Genomic DNA, 14,879 nt, shown 5'->3' on the forward strand with positions numbered 1-14,879 from the left:
TCACTTAATGTAGTTACTGGCATATCATATGTGAGTTGGGTTAAGACCTTTGCGTCATATAATTTCAGAGCCGCTAAAATTACACCTTGGCCCTCCTTCCTAAAAAAATCTGATAATAGCATTAACATTTCTCTCAGCAGAACAGATTGTAGAAGTTATATGGGCTGAGGAGCTGCCATTATAGTTGAAGGTAACCCCTAAATACTTATATGTTTTTACTTGCTCTATAGAATGTCCATTTATTCTCCAAATATCTTTCTTGTAAGCCCTGTTAAAATGAATAATCTTGGTTTTGGAGTAATTAATTGTTAATAATTCCTCATTACATTTCCTACTAAAGGTTCTTAAGGCCCGTTTAAGACCAACTCTAGTTTGGGACAGTAAGATGGCATCATCCGCGTACATCAGTATTGGAACCGCCTCTCCTCCTGAAAAGTTAGGGGCGTGGACGTCTATCCCGTGAAGAGACTGAATAAGGGAATTAACATATATATTAAACAGGGAGGGGGCAAGTAGACAACCCTGTCTTACTCCCTTCCGAGAGGGAATAAATTTTGATAACATTCCTTCACCATTACATCTGATTTGTAATTGCGTATTCTCATGGACTTTAATCATCAGATGCAGAAGTCTTTTATCTATGGTTGAGCAATTCAGTTTTGCCCAAAGTCTTCCCCGAGATACAGAGTCAAAGGCCGCCTGGAATCGCATGTCCCCATCATGGGTGGACAAAATCAGCATGATAAAATCTTTATCCTACCAAAATTCCTCTTCTTATTTAGAACTCTCCCGAGCCTGCTTTCCAGAACAACTTTAAACAAATGGCAAGCAGAGATCAATAAATTCTTCTGGGACTATAAGACTCAGAGGATCAAGTTCGCTGTACTAAAATGTCACCAAACTGAGGGGGGCTTGGACATTCCTGATCTGACAGCCTATTATGAAGCTGCCAACCTTGCTACAATCGTAAGAGTCTTCAACACTACATCAGTCTTGAACTGGCAACAAATAGAGGAATGGACAGCTGGCTCCGTCCCACTAGCGGACATCTTTTGGAACTGTCCAAAGGACAGACCGACTCCAGTTCTCAGTAATCCATTCCTCAGCGCCTCTCTAGCAATCTGGGATAGATTCTGAAGAAGACTAACCCCAGAAAGATCTCAGTTCTCCTCCTTTCTCAATCAAAGTTGGTTCCCTCTAGGAAAACACAGAAAAGCCTTTGAAGCTTGGAGAAAAGTTGGCAGTACATGCCTAGCAGATCTGATTTGTAAGGGGAAACCCTACACACATGAAACTTCAACTGGAGGCAGTAATAGGAGAAAGGATTCCATGGTTTCAATACTTACAGCTCTCTCATCTTCTTCAACAGTTCTATAAACCCAGAGAATCGACTCAGCCTGTTTCCAAGTTTGAGCAGCTTCTGTGAAGCAGATCTGGAAAAATGACGGGTTTGATATAAAAATTGTAAAGTAAAGGTAAAGGTTCCCTTGCTCGAAAGCCAGTCGAATCCAACGCTAGGGTTGCGGTGCTCATCTCCATTTCAAAGCCAAAGAGCCAGCGCTGTCTGAAGACGTTTCCATGGTCATGTTTAGCATGACTAAACACCAAGGTGCACGGAATACTGTTACCTTCCCACTGAAGTGGCACCTATTTATCTACCTGCAATTTCTTGCTTTCGAACTGCTAGGTTGGCAGGAACTAGAGACGGGAGCTCACTCCGTCATGCGGCACTCAGGTCCCAAACTGTTGAACTACTGACTTTCCAGAGCCTGCAGTTCAGCGTCTTAACCATTTGAGCCACTGCAGCTCCATAAAAATTGTACAAAATACTAATTTCAACTTCTACACCGGGAACTTTAAAATCCCAAACCCTATGGCAAATGGACTGCCAGAACTGATTACAACAACAAGACTGGGAAACAATTAGAAGATCACCTAATATCACTTCAAAAAATTTTGCTATCAAATTTAATTCTTTTGTGGTCTTGAACCAATGGTACTTACCACCAGCTAGGCTACATAGAATTAACCCCACACTTCAGAAACTATGTTGGAAACATTGTGGGTTAGTAGCGGACTATATTCACTGCTGGTGGCATTGCCCACTCATAAATGAGTTTTGGAGACATATTTTAATTCACATTAAAATCATCACAGGGATTGACTTACCTTTTTGTCCAGAAATGGTCCTGTTAGACGACTGGTCTAGCATACCTGAAAACAAAGCAAAATATACCTTAGTATCGACTGATCGTAATTACCAGAATATGTGTTCCGCAAAAGTGGAGAGACGCTCTAGGCCCTACTGTGCAACAGTGGGAAAACAAGTTATGGGAACACTTTGTCCACGGCAAAATTTCCCCACAGGGAAGCAACGTTAGCATAGAAAAACATCAAAAATTCTTTTGTGCAGTTTGGTTTCCTGTACTTAAATAAACCCGTGGGGGGGGTTTCTCCCAAAGAACAAATATTATCAAAGTTTGTTATACTTTTAATTCAATGTACTTAAAAGTTTAATTAGGTATTTGTATTTATATGATGGTTGCATTGCACACTACATGTTAGCTGGTTCTTCTACTATTGTTTTTTTTTTTTAAATCAAAAAACTTTAGGGTTTTAACAGTATAACATGAAAGTATAACAAAAACATTTTACAAAGGCTACTTCACTTCAAATTCAATACACTCAAATTGACTTCGTTTACAACTGTATCTTTATGTTAACCATAATTCACATTACTTATCCATATAATAATATCTTATATTTAGCATCAGTAATAGTTTCCCAATCGTATTTATCAAATGATAATTTTTCTAATATGGGATACCATTTCCCTAATGGATTATATATCTCACACTCATTTTGATCTACGGTGTTATATATTGAAATTGTTTCAAGTTAAAAAAAATCCCAAATTTTAGAAAGCTATTGGTTGATGGTAGGAGGGTGTTTGTCTTTCCAGTTCTTGGCTATTACTACTTTTGTAGCCGTTATTAATATATTTATTAGCTGTTTTTGCCGATTAGGCGGAACTTCCCCTGGCCATAGATTTAACAGCATAAGTTGCGGATCAAGAGGTACTTCATACCCTGTAAGTATTAATATTTTACTTTTAACATCATTCCAAAATTTAAAAATATGTTTACAGTTCCACCAGGTATGAAAATAAGTAGCCTTTTCACCACATAATTTCCAGCAGAGTGGAGAAATTTTTGAGGTCATATGTGAAAGTTTAACTTTGTGTGATGTATTTCATTAGATTTTGAAATACTGTGTTGGGTTTTCCAAATACTGTCCCATTGATCTTTGGTCAATTTTTTTTGTAGGTCTGAGTGCCATGCTTTTTGATAGCTCATTGGTTTGGTGTGAGATATTTGGAGTAACAGTTTATAGATTTTGGAAATTAGGCCTCATTTTTTACATCGTTTAAATAACATTTTCTCAAATTCCATAAGAGGGGATGTAATCGCTATTTGTAATTCAGTAGATTCAATTAGGTGGCACAATTGAAGATATTCAAACCACTTTATCTTAACGTTGTACTTTTTTTCTATTTCAGATTTTGTTAAAAGTTTATTTTTCAAGACCACATCTACTATTCGGGTGATGCCAGCTGATCTCCAGGTAAGAAAAGTGTTCTTTTCCTTGGCTGGTTCAAATTGTTGTTGTCCTATAAAGGTATATGATTGCGAGTGTGGTGAAATTAAAGCATACTTATTCTGATGCCATACTTTAAGTGTATCAATTAAGAAAGGGTTAGTTATTGATTTATATCTTTTGGATCTCTGTGGCTCCCAGAGTAATTCTTGTATTTTAGTATTATTTAAAGTTTCTTCTTCTAGCCATTTCCAGTCTAGGATATCTTTATCATGGTATTGTCTTAATAACGAAGCTAGTGAGGTTGCGTTACAGTATAGTATAGTAAGATTGAAGATCTGGAATTGCTAAACCTCCTGTTCGCTTAGTTCTGCGAAGAGTGTTGTGTGGTATGCAAGATTTTTTATACTGCCAAATAAATTTATTTATACCACTTTGCCATTTTTTAATTTGTTGTTTCGAAATTGAGACGGGTATTGTTCGAAAACAATATAGATATTTAGGTAGTATATATGTTCTCAAGATAGCAATTCTGTCAGTTAGAGTAAATATTCCAGTGGACCAAGATGATAGTTGATTTGTAATAGATTTATGTAAGTCTGTATAACTGACTTTGACTAAATTAGATAGATTTACCGGGATTTTTATCCCTAGATACTGAAGAACATTTTTTGTCCATTGATATTTATATTTTTTCTGTATATCACATAACACTTCCAGGGCTAAGTTTATACGATATATGGTGGATTTAGAATGATTAGCTTTTAGACCTGCAACGTTTTCAAATATATTCAAAGTTTTTTGAAGGGCCATTAGGAAAAGATCTGGATTTGTCATGTATAAAATAATGTTGTCTGCAAATAAACTTATCTTAAATTCTTTGTTGTTTATAAAAATGCCTTGAATGTCTGAATTTTGTCTGATCGTGCATGCCAGTGGTTCCATTGCTAGGGCAAATAAAATTGGCGAGAGGGGACAGCCTTGGCGTGTGCCCCTCTGAAGTATAAAATCATTTGATGTTGATCCATTTATTTACAGTTTTGCTTTGGGTTCTGAATAAATTGCTTGTAAAGCTCTTCGAAAGGTGGGTCCAAATTGCATATGTTTTAAAAGGATGTCAAGATAGTTAATTTCCAAAGAATTGAAGGCTTTTTCTATATCAATTGTTAGTAATAGAATTGGTCCGATTATGTTGTTTTTCTAAATGAATGAGGTTTAGAGTCTTACGGATGTTATCAGCTATGTCTCGTTCGGCAATAAAACCGGTTTGATCCTTATGTATATACGAACTTATCATTGATTTTAATCTAGAGGCTAAAACTGAGGTAAATAATTAATAATCAATATTGAGTAAAGAAATGGGACGAAATGATTTGGGGTCTGTTAGATCTTTTCCTTTTGGGGGGATTAATATTATATTTGCTTGTTTCCATGTTTCTGGTAAACATCCTGCTCTTAGAACCTCATTACAGGTATCCGTAAGAGGTTTGCTTAATATTAAAGCAAAAGTTTTGTAATATTCGGCTGTATAGCCGCCTGGCCCTGGGGCTTTATTATTCTTTAGATTTTTAACAGCACCTTAAGAACATAAGAACATAAGAGACGCCAATGTTGGATCAGGCCAAAGGCCCATCCAGTCCAACACTCTGTGTCACACAGTGGCCAGAAATACCAGTGCCATCAGGAGGTCCAGCAGTGGGGCCAGGACATTAGAAGCCCTCCCACTGTTGACCCCCCCCCCAAGCACCAAGAAGACAGAGCATCACTTGCCCCAGAGCCCCTAGCTATACCTTGTGGCTAATAGCCACTGATGGACCTCTGCTCCATATGCTTATCTAATTCCCTTTTGAAGCCGTCCATGCTTGTAGCACCCACCACTTCCTGGGGCAGTGAATTCCTTGTGAATTCCTTCAATTTCTTGTGGATCTATAGGTTTTTCCAATGTTTTATAATGTTCATCAGTGATTTCTTGTAAGTCTTTAACCGAGTTTAAAAATGCCTGTATATTTATAGGGTTGGGCTTGTTTGAGGAATATAATGTCTTGAAGAATGTTTCTAAAATTTTAATAATTTCTGATGTCTTGGAGCATATTCTTCCTGATGAGTTTCTAATATTACTTATAAATCGATCTTCTTGTTGTTTCATAAGTCTCCATGCTAAAAAACGTAGTATTTTTGGGTTATTGATTGTGGATACTTGGTGTAAGTGAAAATTTGATTTTTGAATTTTTGCTGTTTCCAGTGCTTCCAATTGTTTTCTAGCATTTTGTAATCTCTTGTAGATTTTAGGATTGCATGTGTCTATGTTTTTTCCACAGATCCTGTATGTCATGAATTAATTCAGAACGTATTTTCCTTTTCTCTTTTTTGCAGAATGTTAAAAGTGAGATACATTTCCCTCTAATGACTGCTTTTGATGCTTCTCACAAGATTTTTTTAGAAATATCTTTGTGTGTGTTAAATTGAAAATATTCTTGTAAGTGGGATTGCAATTCAAGTTTGGTTTTTGTATCGAATAAAAGTAATTTATTTAATTTCCAATGATGTGTGTAATGATTATCCTTAAGTAACTGAAAACAGCATTTAACTGGAGCATGGTCTGACCATTTTTGGATAGCTATCCAATGATGAGCATTTTTGTAATAATTCTTGAGAGGCCAAAATGTAATCAATTCTAGTGTACATTTTGTATTTATTAGAAAAATATGTATAATCTCTCTCTTGGAGATGATTTAGCCTCCAGACATCAAATAAACCCATATTTTGTAATAAAAATTGTAATTGTGTCAGTGTCTGTTGGGTTTTTTTTTTGGTGGTCTTCATTGATTCCCCGGGTGATTTATCCATCTTTTCATCCATTCAATAATTTAAGTCGCCACCTACAATAATCGGGCCTTGTTGAAATTCAAGAAGCTTTGTGAGGCATTGAGTTAAAAAATTGATTTGATCTTTTTAGGGGCATAAATTGTCACAATGGTGATGGGTTGTTCATTCAAGGTTCCGTTTAAAAAAATATATCGGCCTGCTGCATCAATTATAGACTGATCCATTTTAAATCTAGTAGTTTTGGAAATCAAGATGGCTACACCCCTAGATTTGTTTGTACCCTATGCTATAAATTGAGAATTAAACCAGTTCAGTGGAAGCATCGCCCATTTATTATATATATGTCTCTTGCAAAAATGCAGTATTTATCTTTTGCATCTGTAAGTCTTGGGCGATGCATTTGGCTTTAATTTTTGAATTTAGACCTCTACAATTCAGTGTGAGGATTTTTATGTCTGCCATGTTATAGTAATAGGATGCATAGAGTAAAGTTGTTTTGCAAGAGTCAGTGAAATTTTTTTGTTGTTGGAGTGTGCAACTTTCAGCCCTTTCTATTAAAATTTTTCTGATAGCCAAAGCTAACCTAAGAAGCATTGAATATAAACTTAACATTATATTGTTTTTAAACATTAATGAACTTGTCATATATGCTATGAAAACAGTACAATGAGTATCAAGGTTTATTACCTTATAACACCTAGTCTGCAGCTTGTAATAAACCATTACAAATTTTATTTTTTTTACACTGAGCAACATGTAGGGAATGACCCATATAAAATAGTAACATTACAACTCTTTGAGTGTAGATAATCAAATTTTTAGTCATGTGAAGAGTACCTTTTAGTGCTCTATTAAATCCCTTCACCCCACCCACTCCCCAATAACCTTGATGTGTGAGCAAAAGCTCAATACACGGCTCATAGAGCTCAACTAATGAGGCTACCAACCAGAATATCCCTAACCAAAATCTCCACATCTAGTGAGGAATTTTAATTGTGTCCCGAGTTTCTCCTCCCCTTTTAATTTTATATTAATGTTTTCAACCATTTTAAGAAGTCAAACAAAACAACAAAAAAGAAGAAACATTAACTAAAATATTCAACAATTATGAACTACTTTGTGCCTTAATGGCTATTTTTTTAAAAATTTGTCATTCCTTTAACCACAGTGATCTAACCTAGTCAGGTTTTTAAAATAAACCTTCAACCTGAGTGTTTCTACACTCCAGTTGCTTAGTTCGCTATCAGTTTGTTGATTTCAGAGTTCAATACAACGACGTGCTGCAATTTTGTTCCATTTGTGTGATGTGCTTTGCCTCTCTCTCTTCCTTTTTCTAGCTTGATTGGGATCAAGGTCCATGTCTTCTTCTTGAGGTGTTTGTGAAGCTTTCAATCCAATCGCTTTCAGAAGAGCTTCTCCCGATTCAATGTCATCAGCGTTGTACAGTTCGCCCTTAAATCTCAGCTGTAGACTTCCCGATTGCGCCCAGGGATATCTGAGTTGAGCTTCGTTTAAACATTGAGTAATAGGCTTTAGAATTCTTTGTATTTGAAGTGCTTCAGGTGGTATGTCTGGAAACACATATATATCTTGGTCTTCAAATTTAAAGCATCTTTGTTTTTTGGCTGCATTGAGAACATTATTTTTTAAGCGAAGGTCTAGAAATTCGGCTAGTATATCTCTTGGACCTCTTCTTTTATCATTTGTCATAGGACCCAAACGATATGCTCTGGTCAACATTGGGGCTGCGTCATCTCCAAAATCTATAACTGTTGTTAGCCAATTTGAAATAAAAACAGTTAGGTTCTCTGCCTTCTCCACTTGCTCTGGAAAGCCTTGAAACTTAATGAATCTCTCTCTCGTTCGGTGTTCTAATAAGAGAATTCTTTCTCTGGCCTACGTGTCGTTAAGTTGGAGGGTTCTTATGTCCTCTTGGCTTGCTATTGAAGCTTCGAGTGCTGTTTCCGCTGATTGAGCAACGTTGTTTATTGAAATTTGAAGAGCTTCTAGTTGGTCCGACATCGGTTTAAGCATATCGTTTATATTTTCAAGCATTTCAGACTTAAAGGTTTATAAAACATCCATAAGGTCGTGTTTGGTAAATACGCCTTGCTCCATTGTTTTTGAACCCGATCTGGATGCCATTTTGTTTTTTGTCGGGTTAGTTTTTTCCTGAATGCTGATGACTCTGGCAGCTGCATTGTGAGGTTAGAAGTGGGCTCCGAGGATGACGTTCGATCTATTTTGACCTCTGTTTGATTTTCCCATGTCAGATGAGACGTTGAAATTTTGTATAAGTAAAGATTTTTATCAAGGGCAGTGTGGTAACTCTGGAGCACGCTCAAATGGCGTCCGCCATGATTCAAGCCGATGCCCCGCCCCCATCTTCTACTATTGCTTATTGTATACACTACCTTGCTGTCTTGTTTGTTTTTCTTTGTTTTTTAAAATAAAAACAGTATAAATTGGGGGGGGATACTGAATGCATGGAAGGGGAAGCAGAATCACAGCAGCAGGCTCCACCTTGAGTTTCACATGGCCAAATATGCATAGATACTGTGCACGATCAGAGACCCTTTTGACTACAGTTTCTTTTTTTTCTTTTTCTTTTAAAGTTTATTTTTAAGGTTTTTTACATACACAGGGTATGATATGCTAAACATATCTCTTGAAAATACAGAGAATCTCCCATCTGTTTACAGTTGAAGTAAAACACCTTGAATCAAACATAGAATGTTTTTCCCTCCTTGAGAGAATTAATCCAACCACCTATAGAATCTCGACCACCGTTCTTCAAAAACTTCTTCTCCTTTCCCTTTTAACAAAATTGTTAATTTATCCATTTCAGCTATATTTAGTAATTTCTGTATAAATATTGGGAAATATCAGGAATCGAGGTCTGTAAAAAAAGTCAAATATTTGGGCATAAATGTAACAAATAGAAGTAGCTCATTAATAGAAGATAACTAGTCCACCAGCAGTCCATCATTAGTGCACTAGTGCACCACCATCGCACTAGCTACCATCTATCCCCCATATATGGACATCAAGATGGGGCATGCACATCTAGTTGCTGCATTATGGGCGAGAACGGGATGGTCAGGGATAGTCATCTTGCTTTTAGAAATTTTAGAATTTGCTAGGCATCAAAATCTGTTTTAAATAGGGCTGTAATTTAATATTTTGTATTGTTTTATGGTTTTATCTGGCAATATGCCCTGTAAGCCGCCCTGAGCCTCCGGGGAGGGCGGGATAAAAATGTGAATAATAAATAAATAAATAAACTATAAGAAACTTTTCCTTGAACTTAAGAAATTGACTACAGTTTCTGTAGTGCTTTACAAACAACTCCAGCTAAATATGTGGAGGCTGAATAGCACAGACAGCAGGTGCAATCTTGCTTCCCCTCCACATGTTCATGCAGATATGATGAGGTTCATGCAGATATAATGCAAAGTGGTGGTAGGAGGGAAGTTTTGACTTCACCACAGCTGCGACCCCCTCTTGAAGATCTTTTACTTTCTCTATGGAAGAAATAGAATGGGAGTAAATAAATACTATCTATATATCTAATTCCCAACATGCCCCCTCCGTGCGGATATCTAAATCAGCACATCGAGGGCACTTGGGGGGCAGGGAGGTTTTCCTGCACATTTGGGGCAATCCCCATATTTGCAGAAAAATCTGAAAACCTGGAAAAAATATGCGGGGGGATATTTAAATCCCTCCAAAAGTAAAAGACCGTTCCCTGCGTGGGTGCAGGGAACGCTCTGAGAATGGCTTCACCGCCACTGCCAGGGAGGGAGAGGGGGTGGGGATGGGAGAAGGCTTGGCCGGTTGGCGGCTATAAGCCGCTCAGCCCTTGCTGCCACCTAGGGGGGAGGGAGAAAGTTTGGCGGGCTGAGCTCAGGCCTCGCCGCTGCTGCTGCTGGGGGGGGAGGGAGAAAGCTTGGTGGGCCAGCCAGGCCTCGCTGCCGCCGGGGGATGAAGGAGGGAGAAAGCTTGGAGGGGTGCAGGCCTCACCGTGGGTGCCGGGGACGGGGGGCAGGGGAGAAGGCTCACCTGCAGCTGCTTCCTTCTCCTCCTGTGGAGCTTCTCCTCCCCCCCGTGAGTATTGCAGGTCCCCCTTCTTGTTTATTACTATTTTGATGGGCACCTGGCAAGTAAAATCCCAAAGACAGCATAACAAAAACAGACAACATCAGGCCAGGCTTAATTTGAGCTAGAACATCTTTTCAGGGCCACTGCACATGTAAAATAATGACTAAAATGTAGGGTTGCCAGACCCCCTGGTGGAGGTGGGAAATCCCCCACTGCCAGACCCTGCCCTCCAACCGCCAATCAGCTGGCCAGCAGGGGGACTCACTAGTAGAAAGAAGGCGGCCTAGGCCATGTTGCTGGCATTGAACACTCTGGTATTTGTGCAAAAACTCTATTGTAGAAGCTGGTCTTACCATAGAGTTGTTACCCAAATACCACAGCGTCACCCAGAAATCGCTGGCATGATGACATCACTTCCTGTGTGATGCTGGCAACGTGGCCCAGGTCTTCTTCTTTCTGCTGGTAAGTCCCCCCATCCCCCGTCAGTTACCAGGAGAGACCTGGCAACCCTATAAAAACGGAAATGTCTTCACTGGATGAATGAAGCTCACTTTCACACAGCTGGCTTTCAGATTAACCCAAGTCCTGGTTACCATTTCCTTTAGAAGTGAAGTGCTGGGGGATAGGGAGTGGCTGCATGTAGCTATATCCGTGGGTTTTGTGGGGAAATGAATGGTATTTAGTGAAAAAGATCTGCATGGCTTGTAGTTGAGGCAGTGAAGTGCTCACTCTCCTGTCTTAAAGCAAGTAGAAAAATCTTGGCCAGGGACACTTGACCTCTTCTAAGTATCATCTCTTAGCAATAATGACCTTTCATGCATATTTATGTACAGGGCTTTGCTTTATAATGGCCACTTGAAATGGAACTATGTGGAGTGTGGCAAAGATATGCCTAGAAACAAATATTAAAAAAGACCTTTGGAATTTCCTGCATACCAGCCTCAAAAACCTCCCACAGAGAGTAGTAGTGGAGGGTATTTATGTATTGCTTGCTTAAGTATTTCTGAGTCTTACATTTCTTATATGATGTTAGTATAACAAAGTTTTTGCTAGGAGGCCAAAATCCTATATCTGCTAAACAATTTCAGAGAAGTGCCATGGCAGGGCACATTGTTTTGTAAGCCCCTTCGAGCTGCACTGAAGTTTGTGTCATTCTTTATGCACCCAAAGCAAAATCATATGATTCCCATTTCCTAAGTAACAATTATCGTATTGGTTCTTATGAGGGGAAACACTACTTTTATTGTTAATTAATGCTGTCAAATCTGGTTATGCAAATCTGGATATGGGAAGTCTAGTTTAAGTGTGTACAAAGGGGAAACACTGGCTAAAAATAAGTGTCATATCCACATTGTTGTCTACCAGTTTAAATAGTTCTTATGCAAACCTCTATTCCTAACTATTGCAAGGGATGTGACCCTATGGTCATTTTTACTCCAAGGCAAAGGGGGAGGCAGAAGGCAACAAAACTACAGAAAGTGTTTTGCAAAAATGGGTGAGTGGCCAGGCCGGGTGGGGGATTACTTAATATTGTCTGGGGGGGGAGAGAATTCACATGGGCAAACAAATATATCCTTGCTGGTTCTGACCCCAAAAGAGCTTGATTTTTAAAAAATGAGAGAATATTTAGACTCATTGCAAAAGCTTAGCTATTTTAGAAACTTCTTTTAAAAAAACCAGTCAAAGTTTACCAGCAAATTCTTGCACAATGCTCTACCTGCCTCTCAGCCAAGAAGGATTCATCAGACAAGGAGGACATAGGATGACTTCTTGATTCTTTCGGTTCTTAGCCAGTCCTCTAATGAAATTCAAACCTGCTACATCTGCCAGACCACACTATTAATTAGTTTTCTATTTACTTAGCAGATCTAGAAGTGGAAAGCAATCTATTGCCAGTGAATTGTTTGACTTCTATGCTAAGTAGGCTTCATTCCAATCCTCTGATGTTGAAACATTGCCATGTCAAATTAGCACCCAGCAGATTTTAGATACAAAGGCTCCCACCCCCACAACTTCTCAGGTTTGCAAAAGACTAACATGTTCTTATAAGTCAATATAAACAGGCACTTGGAAGGAATTTGCTCTTCCTATCTCTCTCTGGTCTCTTTTCTCCTTCAGTTGACAGGCTAATTTAAAATTAGAATACATAAGATACCAGCAGTCTGTAGTTTACAGAACTGGAGCTAAGATTTTAAAAGAGGCAATGTTTGTCTTTATTTTTTATAAAAGTCCAAAAAAAGAGGGAGCGACAGAGAAGTTTGACGATGCAGGAATGAAGTAAATGTTAAGCACACCCAAAGAACAATAGGATATCTAGACAGTTTACAAACCAAATGCAATGTACGGTAACTGAGAACAGTTGGAGAGACTCTTGCTCTAATCTTGCCTTGGGAAGGTCACCTTCCTCAAGCCAATGTCTCTTACCCTCAGCCTCCCCTTCCCTCCCCCAACATTATAACAGTAATAACATACTTTACAGGGTGATTGTGAGGATCAATGAAATTATGTACATAAAGTGCTTTGGACTCTCCAAAAAGGCTATATTTGTTTTATTGCAGAGACAGCATTACTACAAAGCATAGCTAAATGTGCTGTTATTTGTTTTATATTTATTAAATATTTTAATATTAAGATCTTTAATTTTATATTTATATTTCATTGTTCATATTTAATGTTTGTTGTAGAAAGGTTGGATAGAAATAATATACACTATGAATGAATGGTTACAGAGACAACTCTTGAAAAATTTGTCCAATTTGCCCTATTTGGGCAAACTTATTGAGAGGGCGTTACAGCTACAGGGCTTTCTGGATGATGCTTCTGTCCTCGATCCTTTCCAGTCCGGCTTCCACCCGGGTCATGGTGCTGGTGCTGGACGACCTCCGTAGGCATCTGGATTGAGGTGGTGTGGCGGCACTGATGTTGTTAGATCTGTCGGCCGCTTTTGACACGGTCGACCACCAGCTGCTGGCCCACTGCCTCGCTGACGTGAGGATTCAGGGGCTTGCCCTTCAGTGGTTTGCCTCTTTTCTCCAAGGTCGGGAACAAAGGGTGGCAATAGGGGATCAGCAGTCCCAGAGGCAGCCTCTTGAGTGTGGGGTGCCTCAGGGGGCGGTGCTGTCCCCAATGTTGTTTAACATCTGTATGCTCCCCCTTGTCCAGATTGCCCGAAGTTGTGGGCTTGGGTGCCATCAATATGCAGATGACCCCCAGCTCTATCTGATGTTGGGCGGCCAGTCGAACTCCGCCCCGGATGACCTCCATCGAGCGTTACAGGCTGTGGCTGGTTGGCTCAGACTGAGCCGGCTGAAACTAAACCCGGCAAAGACGGAGGTCCTGGGTCTGAGTCGGATCGGTTCGGGGTTGGGGTTCCCTCTCCCGACCTTCGATGGGGCGCCTTTGGTGCCAGCGTCGGAGGTTAGGAATTTGGGTGTGCTCCTGGACTCCTCTAACGATGGAGGCCCAGGTGGCAGCCACTGCCAAGTCGGCCTTTTACCATCTTCGGCTGGCTCGGCAGTTGGTCCCTTTCCTAGACCGTGATGACCTGGCCACAGTGATCCATGCGACGGTCACCTCGAGGCTTGACTACTGTAATGCTCTCTACATGGGGCTGCCTTTGTCACAAATTCAGAAGCTGCAGCTAGTGCAGAATGCTGCAGCCAGGCTATTGATGGGCCTCTCTAGATGGGATCACTGTGCTGAAAGTGCTGCACTGGCTGCCAATGGCATACCAGATCCGCTTCAAAGTGCTGGTTCTTACCTTTAAAGCCCTACATGGCCAGGGTCCGGCTTACCTAAGGGACTGCCTTTCCCTGCATGTTCCCCCAAGGGCACTACGGTCGGGGAGTCAAAATCTCCTGGTAATTCCAGGGCCCAGGAATATCAAATTCGCTGCTACCAGGGCCAGGGTGTTTTTGGTGGCAGCTCCTACCTGGTGGAATGAGCTCCCAGAGGAGATCCGGGCCCTGCGGGACCTTGTGCAGTTCTTCAGGGCCTGTAAGACGGAGCTCTTCCACCAGGCTTTTGAGTAGGAGCCGCCGCCACCACTATTCCATCACCATTATCTTCCATCACCGCACCTCTACCACCATTTGTGTGGGCATCATTGGGGTGCGAGACGTTCCTGGATGAAAATGGGATAACAGTGCTGTTGGGATGTATGTTGTTGGTCTGGTATTAATAACTCCATAACCCCATCTTGCAATTAATGATCTATGTAATCTTTAGAGCACTGACACTTTAGTGTATTGTATTGTATTGTATTATTCTGTTTTTACTGTTTTAACTTTGGCATTCATGCCTCGTTGTTAGCCACCCTGAGCCTTTGGGGAGGGCGGGATATAAATCCAAAAATA

At 39.9% G+C, this 14,879-nt stretch overlaps 1 long non-coding RNA gene across 2 annotated transcripts in view; it reads right to left on the reverse strand.

Moving 5' to 3' along the window:
- The window catches only part of LOC107113905, a 111,444-nt gene that overhangs the window by 70,234 nt on the left and 26,331 nt on the right, over positions 1–14,879 (reverse strand). For both annotated transcript variants that reach the window (XR_001482627.1, XR_001482628.1), the window contains exons 2-3: positions 2,170–2,214; positions 1,347–1,433 (exon numbers count right to left, since the gene is read on the reverse strand). This is a non-coding gene — a long non-coding RNA (uncharacterized LOC107113905). The remainder of the gene's footprint in view (positions 1–1,346; positions 1,434–2,169; positions 2,215–14,879) is intronic.

This window comes from Gekko japonicus, unplaced genomic scaffold (genome assembly GCF_001447785.1).
Source record: "Gekko japonicus isolate JY-2015 unplaced genomic scaffold, Gekko_japonicus_V1.1 scaffold519, whole genome shotgun sequence".
NCBI lineage: Eukaryota > Metazoa > Chordata > Lepidosauria > Squamata > Gekkonidae > Gekko > Gekko japonicus.